General features: G+C 43.0%; 1 protein-coding gene across 1 annotated transcript in view; it reads left to right on the top strand.

The window, feature by feature from the left end:
* Positions 1-8,293: 8,293 nt before the first annotated feature.
* Positions 8,294-11,141, top strand: part of LOC138247429 (putative methyltransferase DDB_G0268948) — a 102,712-nt gene continuing 99,864 nt past the window's right edge. The window contains exon 1 of the mRNA XM_069202061.1: positions 8,294-8,408. The gene's annotated coding sequence lies outside the window, so the exon portion shown is untranslated. The remainder of the gene's footprint in view (positions 8,409-11,141) is intronic.

The raw sequence follows: 11,141 nt of genomic DNA, 5'->3' as shown, positions 1-11,141 counted from the left end.
CGTCACCAACTCAGAGAGCTATTATAGCACAGAGTTATGATAAAGCCAGGCGGGGGGAAGGGAATTAGGGTAGGGAACTGCAGGGAGAGAGATCTGAAAGGAAAAGGTTAGAACACATATACATATACTCATTCATAACAGTGTAACTCACCAATACATTCTTAAATAAAGGCATCTCCGTAATATCAGCTTGAGACCCTTTATGAATTGGGCATAGACCCTTCTTTGAATCATGAAACAAGAATGAACTGAGACCTCTGAACCTTGAGAAGGCAGGAGCCTTGGACTATGGACATACTCTGAATATCAATTATGCAACTACTATGCATTCATAAACATAAAACATTTGATCTCAGTCTAGGTATACGCAAAGACTTAAATATGTATCTCACATATCATCAAAGAGTTAAATATGTATCTCACATATTATGCTTCCAAAAACAATGAAACTGTGATTTGCTTATCATTGAAACATTTTCACAATTGCCATCTGGGCCTGAAAGTTTTACCCATGTAAACTGAAGTGCCTTAATTATTTGACCAAGGGCGCTTTACTCATGTGAACTGAAGCGCTTTGATTACTGTGCCAATGGCGCTTTACTTTCTGTGAACTGAAGCGCTTTGAATGCTGTGTTAGGGGCGCTTTACTCATGTGAACTTAAGCGCTTTGATTGCTGTGCCAAAGGCACTTTACTTCCTGTGAACTGAAGTGCTCTGAATGCTGTGCCAAGGGCACCTTACTCATGTGAACTGAAGCGCTTTGCTTTCCGTGCCAGGTGCGCTTTACTCCTGTGAACTGAAGCGCTTTGAATGTCGAGGCAAGTGCGCTTTACTCCTGTGAACTGACGCGCTTTGAATGTCGTGCCAAGAGCACTTTACTCCTGTGAACTGAAGCGCTTTAAATGTCGTCCCCAGGGCACTTTACCCATGCGGCCTGAAACGCTTTGCTCTTTATGCTAAGGGGGCGCTTTACCTTTGGAAATAATAACTACCTTCTAGATTGGGCTCATCAAAACATTACCGGTACGAGTACAACCTACTCGTATCTGAATTCACCATGGAGACAAGGATACTCCGAGTTACTGCCAATCTGCTCTGCAAGAATTCTGTTCTTCTTGAGAGGAAACCCCACGAGGTCTGACTACATCGAAGTCTTGAAAATAGTGAGCAACATGCTTGGGTGTGGCTGGGCTTTATAGGCCTGCCACGCCCCAAGATGGCTGCTGCTTTCTAAAAACATGGGAATTTTATTCCTTTCATAGGATAGCACTGAGAAGTGCATCTTGTCCACCAATGTCCTGAACCTGCAGATACATGAGCTTTACCACAGGGCAGACAACGCTAATGACCACTTTTGGAACAAGCGGGAATGACAAGTGGTGCGCGTAAAGCGCTGCAAATCTGCGCAGCGGAGTTTCGGGTGGGACCTGGACCGCGCACAGCCTTATTCCTGACAGATTGTGGCCTTATTACTAAGTGTAGGTACCTACCTGCCCATACTAACAAACCACTTTCCAGCAAATGCATTCACAAATTGATGTAGAACAGCCTATCACCTTCACCTTAGTAGCAATGTGAGAAGGAAGAACACATTTAAGGAAGAAAATAGGGGCTCATTATGAATCTGGTGGTCACAAGACCGCCAGTTTCATGGATGGCGGTCGGACCGCTACCAATGCAGCAATCCGAGTGCCATATTACAACCATGGTGACCGCCAGCTCCTCCAGGCTCAGGGATTTAATTCCAATTTGCCTGTTTGATTCACAGATCGATTCAGACAGAATGACTGGTATGTAATTGTCAGAGGGATCAATCCTATTTGTCTTTCAAACCTGAATAACAGTTTAACAGCACCCAAAGGCTAGGTTCACCACCCCGCATATCAGTGGCACTATTCTCTGTCATATGCTTTTAACGTACAAAACATTGATATTGAGTGTTATAATGATTGACTCAATGTGGGGAAACCAGGACTACAACACATCAAATGCATTAGAATGTTGCATAAATGACTAGGGTCCTCATGTATGAAGCAAATGTTTGATTGGCAAGGGTTCAAGTAATAAAATCAGAGTCATTCCGACTGCTAAATTGCATTATTTTGATTCACCAAACCCAAATAATGATCCATTAACATGTTGCAGAATCATTCCAAATTGCTAATTAGGTTTAGGAATAAATACAGATTTGGTATTTGTAAGAGACGTGTGAAGTGCATCTCTTCCAGATACTGAAGGCCATTTTTATCATTATTTTATGCAACGCAATGCAGCAAGACACCGTGCTGCACTGCGTGAAATGGAGAGGGCAGGAACGTACCATACCTATCACAATATGGTGATTTTCTGCTCTCTGCTGGGTCTGGCATGCCAACTGCTACCTATTGCCATTGAAGACACCCTTGCACTATAATGCAAGTATGCTGTGCTACAGGCAGAATTGTTTTATCTGCAGAAAGGAGTACCTTCCTGCACAAAAATAATTGTCCAAGGCTTTTTACTCTTTTTACATGTGCTGTAGAATGCAGCACAAATGCAAAGAGGAAAGACAAGGAGAAATAAAGATATTTTTCCTTGTCACGCCTACCCCGGAAAGCCATAGTATTCTAGTGCATTCCCAGGTCTATCTGTATTGGTAAATCTGGGAATGCTTCAGAATGCATGGGGTGGATATGTGGGAACACCCAAGCTTGACCCATGGAATGCCTCCTTGGGGCAGAGTAATGCAAGGCAGAAACTTGTGCTGCCTTGCATTAGTCTGGATTTACCAAGCCATGCAGGACCATGCAAGGTGGCCTTGCGTGGCTTTGTAAAAATACATTATAGGTTTTGCATCACCCTGAACTCTTCTTGCATGGTGCAAGGGTGATGCAAAATCCTTTATAAATATGTCCCTGAATCTTTAAGCTATGTATTAATGTTTTTAAACCAAAATCCGGTCGCAAAACATCAATATTTTACCACCTCCTCAAAGGTGGTGGTAAGCCTTTCGCAAATGGAAGAGTTCCCCATGGGAGCCCTTACCCTTTGTGAATGTTCACAAAAACAATTATATGAGCAATCTGCGACCCTTGAGAGCACTAGCTTGTCATAAAGAAGGCTTAAGTATTTTAATTTTTCTGTTTTCCTTTTTTTAAGTGCATCTCATTTTCATTTAAGGAAAATGGGAGCATTAAAAACAAAAGAATCACACCCATGGTGGTTTGCTACCCCCCAACAGGGCACCATGCCTTTCATTGTAGCCAATTGCTGTGGGCTGTAATTTGAGACTTACCTCATGCCTATTAATGAGGTAGGTCGATTTGCTATTTACTGCAAATCAGTATTTTGATAACCAGGCTTATAATTCATAGGTCCGCTCCCAAGATATCAATGGATTTGTTAGAAGTTGGTGCTCAAGTTGCAACAACTTCTAACAAATCCATTTTTGTACCTTTCATTTTTTGTGAATCAATTGTGAACTGTTATTTGCCCCTAGTTACTATTTCTTAAATGGAATCTTTGGACATGAGGGGCAAGGACTTAAGCTAGTGCTTTTGCTGACATGAAATAAGGTGGTCAATTACTGAAAGTACTCTTCAAGATACAAAATCCTGAACAGGAAGCTGTTCTGTAGGAAAGTCATCCCTTTTAGATCTGAACACCCCCATGTTTTGATTGATACTGGTGGTTACTGACTCTGAAAGTGCCCTGGACTCTATAAGCCAGGTCCAGGGCCAGTGCTTTGTCCTTGAAAGGCACATGGTAATTGGTATAATTCTAATTGGCCAGGACAACCTACATGTAAGTCTCTAGTATATGGTAGGGCATGTAGTTTTAGAGGCCCCAGTGGATTTAATGCACTCAAATGTGCACTCCTGTGGTGCCTAATGCCATTTTAAAGCCAGACCTGCCTTGCAGGCTGGCTTTTAAATAAAACTATTTCCAGTTTTTTTCCAATTTAATAATACTTTCAAAGTCCCAAAATACAATTTTATTGCAAATACGGTGTCACCCCTAAAGTCTGCCACAGATGGTCTAGGTATAGGGTGCCTTGTTATAAAAAGCAGGGACATTATTTAATATGTTTTAAATGCCCTGGTTGGGAAAACAGGCAAATTAATTTTCCCACTGTAGTGTTGTTAGCCCCAGAGGCTAGACTCAGAAGACTTTATTCAACTTTAATAAAGTCTAACTTTTGACTGGAGTTAGCTAGCCACATTATTCAACGTAAGAGAATAATAGTTGCAGTAAATCCAAACAACTTGCCAAGGTTGGATTTACTATAACCGTTACAGGAAAGTAGTTTTAGAACTTAGGCCCATATTTATACTTTTTAGTGCCGCATTTGTGTCGCTTTTTGACGCAAAGGCGGCGCAAACTTACAAATACAATTATATTTTGTAAGTTTGCGCCACTTTTGCGTTAAAAAGCGGCCCTAATGCGGCGCTAGAAAAGTATAAATATGGGCCTTACTATCCTTAATTTACCTAAATGAGCCCTGTAACAGCCTTTAGGAAGATAGCCTCCATCTAGCATTGTTACCCCCACTTTTGGTCTGTTTGTGAGTATATATCAGTGTCTTTTACTGTCTCACTGGGATCCTGCTAGCCAGGACCCCAGTGCTCATAGTGAAAACCCTATTTGTCAGTGTGTTTTATATGTCTCACTGGGACCCTGCTAGCCAGGACCCCAGTGCTCATAGTTTGTGGCCTGTATGTGTTCCCTGTGTGGTGCCTAACTGTGTCACTGAGGCTCTGCTAATAAGAACCTCAATGCTTATGCTCTCTCTGCCTTTAAAATTGTCACTGCAGACTAGTGACCATTTTCACCAATTATAATTGGCACACTGGAACACCCTTACAATTCCCTTGTATATGGTACATAGGTACCCAGGGTATTGGGGTTCCAGGGGATCCCTATGGGCTGCAGCATTTCTTTTGCCACCCATAGGGAGCTCAGACAAATCTTTATACGGGCTGCAACTGCAGCCTGAGTGAAATAACGTCCACGTTATTTCACAGCCATTTTACACTGCACTTAAGTAACTTATAAGTCACCTATATGTCTAACCCTCACTTAGTGAAGGTTAGGTGCAAAGTTACTAAGTGTGAGGGCACCCTGGCACTAGCCAAGGTGCCCCCACATAGTTCAGGGCAATTTCCCCGACCTCTGTGAGTGCGGAGACACCGTTACATGCGTGCAATACATATAGGTCAATACCTATATGCAGCTTCACAATGGTAACTCTGAATATGGCCATGTAACATGTCTAAAATCATAGGATTGTCCCCCCATGCCAAATCTGGTACTGGGGTGCCAATCTCATGCACTCCCGGGGCTGCAGCATGGACCCCGGGTACTGCCAAACCAGCTTTTGGGGGTTTTCACTGCAGCTACCGCTGGACAGCCCAGTCCCAGGAAGGCAGAACAAAGAATTTCCTCTGTCCCTTTGGAAATAGGTGTGAAGGGCTGGGGAAGAGTAGCCTCCTCCAGCCTCTGGAAATGCTTTGAAGGGCACAGATGGTGCCCTCCTTGCATAAGCCAGTCTACACCGGTCCAGGGATCCCCCAGCCCCTGCTCTGGCGCGAAACTGGACAAAGGAAAGGGGAGTGACCACTCCCCTGTCCATCACCACCCCAGGGGTGGTGCCCAGAGCTCCTCCAGTGTGTCCCAGACCTCTGCCATCTTGAATGCAGAGGTGTGAGGGCACAATGGAGGCCTCAGAGTGGCCAGTGACAGCAGGTGACGTCAGAGACCCCTCCTGATAAGTGCTTACCTCTCTAAGTGGCCAATCCTCCTCTGAGGGCTATTTAGGGTCTCTCCTATGGGCTTCTCTTCAGATAACGACTTGCACAAATTCACCAGAGTTCCTCTGCATCTCCCTCTTCGGCTTCTGCCAAGGATCGACTGCTGACAGCTCCAGGACACCTGCAAAACTGCAACAAAGTAGCAAGAAGACTACCAGCGACATTGTAGCACCTAATCCTGCCTGTTTCCTGGTGGTGCATGCTCTGAGGGCTGTCTGCCTTCACCCTGCACTGGAAGCCAAGAAGAAATCTCCTGTGGGTTGACGCATTTCACTTTCAGAGTATATAGTTTGTGTTGCCCCTAGGCCTATTGCATCCTATTGTATTTTACAGTGTTTGCACTTTTTTTCTAACTATTTACTTACCTGATTTTGGTTTGTGTGTATATTTTGTGTATTTTACTTACCTCCTAAGGGAGTATATCCTCTGTGATATTTTTGGCACATTGTCACTAAAATAAAGTACCTATATTTTTAGTAACTCTAAGTATTGTGATTCGTATGATATAGTGCTATATGATATAAGTGGTATAGTAGGAGCTTTGCATGTCTCCTAGTTCAGCCTAAGCTGCTCTGCTATAGCTACCTCTATCAGCCTAAGATGCTAGAACACTACTAATCTACTAAAAAGGGATAACTTGACCTGGCACAAGGTGCAAGTACCATCAGGTACCCTCTGTAAGCCAGGCTAGCCTCTTACACAGCCTCTTCTGATTGATCAGCCTTTTTACAGATTGGGACAGACTGCTCCCTGAATAGCTGTGTAGAGGCCTGGGGCTGAAACAATACAGCCATTTGGTAGGAAGAGATCTGTGTCTTGGAGAAATCAGGACAGGAAGGGGGGTGGGGAGTTAAAATGAACTTCAAAGGTAGAGGCACAGATGTCACAGGACCCAGTCAAGCTCCTAATTCCTTGATCCCCGGCTAGATGTGAGCCCTACTAATTGGATTAGGGGAATGGCTGGAAGGGGAAGTGCAAGGAATATTAGCCACACCTGGGGGTTTGGTTTGCCAGAATTGCACTCCAAGAGAATTTCTCCATTTAAATTTTTGGGGACCTGTGCATTCTGAGACAAATGTATGCCACACTTTCCAGAAAGTGGTCATCACAGAGGGTGGTAGCTTGAACCACATTGAGGTCCCCACCCTCCCACCCCAAAATGTGGAATACATATGGAAGATCTGCAGGATCCCCTCAGATTCCTGCCTGAAACATCTGAAGGAGAAGGACTAGCCCTGCTGGACCCTTGGACTAAACCACAGAGGACTACGCCTGCTGCACTTTGGAGGTTCCACACAAGAAGGACTTTGTCTTTCTTCATGGATGAAGAGTGGACTCCTTCATCAGCAACAGGTGGGAAAGTGCTGTAAATTGGAGTTGGAATCCCAGACCACCAAGAGGCAACCAAGAGCTTCTGAACCCTTGGCTGGTGCTGGACGCTTTCTAACTCTCAAGGAACCTTTCAGAAGAAGATCTGAAAGTTTGGGAACGTTTTGCCAACTTTTATGAAAAAGCTCCAGAAGAAAACAGGCTCAACGTTAAGAGTCAAGCCACTGCCGTCAAACCGCGAGTTAGCCTGACTGCACTGGTTTCCCCTACTGAAGGCTCCAGAGCTCCCTGTTATCGACACTGAGGACAAAGACCTTTAGAGACCCATTGATGCATCACTCAGAAGCAGACTGCCATCATGAAAGAAAACTCTAGATTCAAGGACCCGCTCAATTGAGGCCGAGAAGAAAAGCCCAAAAAGCATTGACTAAATGTGACCTTAAAATCTTGACAGGGACCTACCGCTTAACCTATCGAACCCATGCTACATCACAGTGCTCCTAAAACTTTGACGTTGTCCTGGTCCAGGGTGACCAGATAGCCCTGGTTAGTGTTTCTCTACATTTGCTTTATTTCATTTTAGTGTCAATTTAAAGACACAAATATTCTCTATTTTTATAAATTGGTGTGGGGTTTTTATTGTGTGGTGTCATTAAATTGTTTACTGTTTTGATGAAATTAAATGCTTTACACTTACCTGTCTCCTAAATTAAGCCTGACTATGCATCGCCAAGCTACCAAGGGTTGAGCATGGATTAATTTATTCAGACTTGACTGGACCTTATTACTGATTATGGTATTATTACTGGTTGAAGTAGTTACCTACTAATAACCCACTTTCCTACATGTGCATTTTCCAGCTAAACCACCTAAAATGGAATGTTCTCCCTCTCATACTCATTTGTCCTTCCAGAAAAATGTGAGCATCTTGCTCTTCCAATACTAACTCGCTTCTGTTTTACTAAAATGACCTGCGCTGATGTCTGCGTTGTGTAAGCTTAAAACAACTAAACACAGATGTTCAATTTGTCATCAATTACTGGTACAAACATGAACACACACGATTACTATATAATCGGGCTTCTGCCTTTAGGGTTGTTATGCAACCTAATAGTGTAAACAGCCGTTGATGTTATTAAATATCCTGCCTGTGGCTTCACAGACTCACTTCCTTCCTTCAGTTAGACTCATCGTTTTGGCACGCAGGGTAGCTCTCCGGGCATTTAAGAGCTGCCTTTGATCGTCAGTGCAGCGGCTCCGCTCACGCAGGAGGACTTAACCACTGTAACAGTAAGTTGTGTTTTTCTCCGTTGTCTACTCCTCTAGAATTACCAAGGATGCAGCTCTATTTAAATCCCTAGGAAAGTGAACATTTTGATCCCTTCCGTCAATTGAAAGAAGAAACAAAAACTAATTTTAGTCACAGTTTTTTGCCATGTATTAATATCAAATGTATGAATAAGCTACTGTTTTTGTCAAAGAAATGACACGTACGTTTAATGCAATATATTTTAAAATATATAGAATTGGTATATTTGCTTTGGAAGAATCATGGTGATTCTTGAAATGGAGCAGGAGCAAGGAAGACAGATAATATCGGCAGTTTTGAGTTAAAGTTATTATAGTTTCCCTGAACATTTTTTACACATGAAACTGACAGAAAATAGGCCTTTCTAGTTTTTCTAGTGTTCTTTATTTATTTTTGGCTCAGTGTTAGACTGAGAACGTTTCTATCCAAGCTAAGACTGACTTAGGAGTGTGCCAGGGGCCTGTTTACAAGGCCTTAGCCCCACTGTTACATCATGTTTTTTTGACAGTGCGGTGGCTCTAGCAGTGCTCTACTCTGCTCCAGATTTACAACCTGAAGGATTGGGCCCAATGCATGTCACATAATACTTGCACCAGGTGTAATGTATGCAATGTAGGCGTTCCCAAGGAAAAAGCCAGGAAGAACTGACACAGTTAAATTTACAACATTTAACTGTGTAATTCTGTGTCTTCATTGATTCAAAATTTTACACCCTGGTCCTAGCAGGTGTAAAATTGACACAGGGCTTTTCTTTCTAGGGGCCTCCTCCTAGTGATAGAGAAGCATCATTTTTTTGACGCTAGTCCAGTAATGCTTGAGTTTAGCACCAACAGATGTGCAAGAATTTACGATGCATCCGTGAAAACCTGCGCCACAGAGCTCTGTATTGTAAATACACTGTGTCCATGGCCTTGATAGGGGATTGTAGGGCAGCACAAGAAATCTGACGTATTGGGGCTGATGCATCAGATTATTGTAAATGAGGTCCTAGGTATTGTATTCCAGAATTACCAAGTTCATTCTGTGGTTTCAATCATTTGAATGACTGCATAGAAGAAAGAGTAATTCCATCAGAGTTTCAGTCAAGAGCCAGAACTTATTGTCAGTTAGTGATAGATATGCAGGCATTAATAAGAGCAGTTAAATATTCTAGGAAGGTAAAGTTAAAAAGAGCTAGAGAGCATGTTACTGTGAAACCTATTGCGAGCAAGTGTGCTTTTGATGTTGCAATATTGATAGGTGGTGGTCTCAAATAATTAAAGCAGTTTACTCCTTTGAGATAGTGAATCATTAGTTTGGGTGGATGGTATTCCACCACAGGTCATACATTCACTAATCTATCAGGTGTAGAAAAGGTATCAATAATTTAAATCTGAGCTCAACCTCTGGTAGCTATGGCACAGAGCAGAGAATAGGTTAAGATGTTAGAAGTACCAAAACATGTTAACGGTGATAAACACAACACAATAAAAATCCCACTTCAGTTTATAAAAATAGATTACTCATGTAATAAATATGATGACATCAAAATGACACAGATTGGCAGAAATGACAAAAATGGGAACTGAAGATGTGCATTTTAGAAAATTTAGAGCACTAGGCATCCATGGTAGTCCATGGTCATAGCAAATGGTGACCTAGGCACGAATCAGGCAAACTGCAATTGAGTGTGGGTCAAATACACCAACCACCTTTGTCCAAGTCTCTGAAATTGAAATTAAAGTCCTCTAGTGGGTCGAGGTTGTAATGAAGGTCTTTTGAAGATGGTTAGCCATTTGACAAGGTCCCAGTGAAGCTGTTGGTTTTGCGGGAAAAACTCTGAAAGGGAAAATTCAGATTTAGCTCCCTGCAAAGTTTCCTCATTGGTTGGATCATTTTGGTGCCTTTACACTCTCAAACTTTCTGTGTTTTGAGCTCAGAACCCTCTAGTGGTACAAGGTTGCAGGTAGTATCAAACAATGAGTTCCACAAGACCAGATACCTTAATGCTGAGGGTTTGCTAAAATGGATTTACTGTTTTGGGGAAGCTTCAATCAGGGAGAAATCTGTTTCTTCAGCCATCAGAAGTCACACCTTAGGTGGATTGGCTTGGATGGTCGGTGCCAGTCCTCCAGAGGTCTGGATATTCAAAACAATTCCATTATTTTGAGAGATTTTAAGAGAAGTCATTTCCAGGGGCATCAGGACCTTAGAAATAGGAGTTGGGGTCAAGACTCACTCCAGCAGAGGCCACCAAAAGCATTCAGTTCACCTGGAGTTGGTGGTCATCTTAATGCTTTTAATTCAATTCAATTCAATTCACTGTGGATTTGTAAAGCATGGCTAAACACCCATGATGGTATCCAGGCGCTGAGAGCCATGCTGTTTATGCGGAGGGGGGGTTGCTTGAATAGTGAGGACTTAGTCCTTTCTTGAATTCTTGTAGAGAGGTTCAGGTCCTGAGATGATTGGGGTGGTTGTTCCAGGACTTTGTGGTGAGGTGGGAGAAGGAACTTCATCTGCTGTTGCTTTGGCGGATGTGGGGTCTATGTGCGAGGGAGATGGAGGCGGAGCAGTAGAGAATGATGGGCTGGTGGAATGCAGTGGTGGATGTGAACCGCTTCATGGAAAAGGCCTCTTGCAGCTTGTTGTGTCTCTTTAACTACTCCAGAGGAGAATCAACTGACCCCTGGAGTCCAATTTGTTGTCCTGGGCACAAGTGGGAGCAGGTCCAG

The sequence above is a fragment of the Pleurodeles waltl genome, chromosome 7, assembly GCF_031143425.1.
Source record: "Pleurodeles waltl isolate 20211129_DDA chromosome 7, aPleWal1.hap1.20221129, whole genome shotgun sequence".
NCBI lineage: Eukaryota > Metazoa > Chordata > Amphibia > Caudata > Salamandridae > Pleurodeles > Pleurodeles waltl.
The sequence above is the reverse complement of the archived record's forward strand: the minus strand, read 5'-3'. Positions and strand labels throughout refer to the sequence as shown.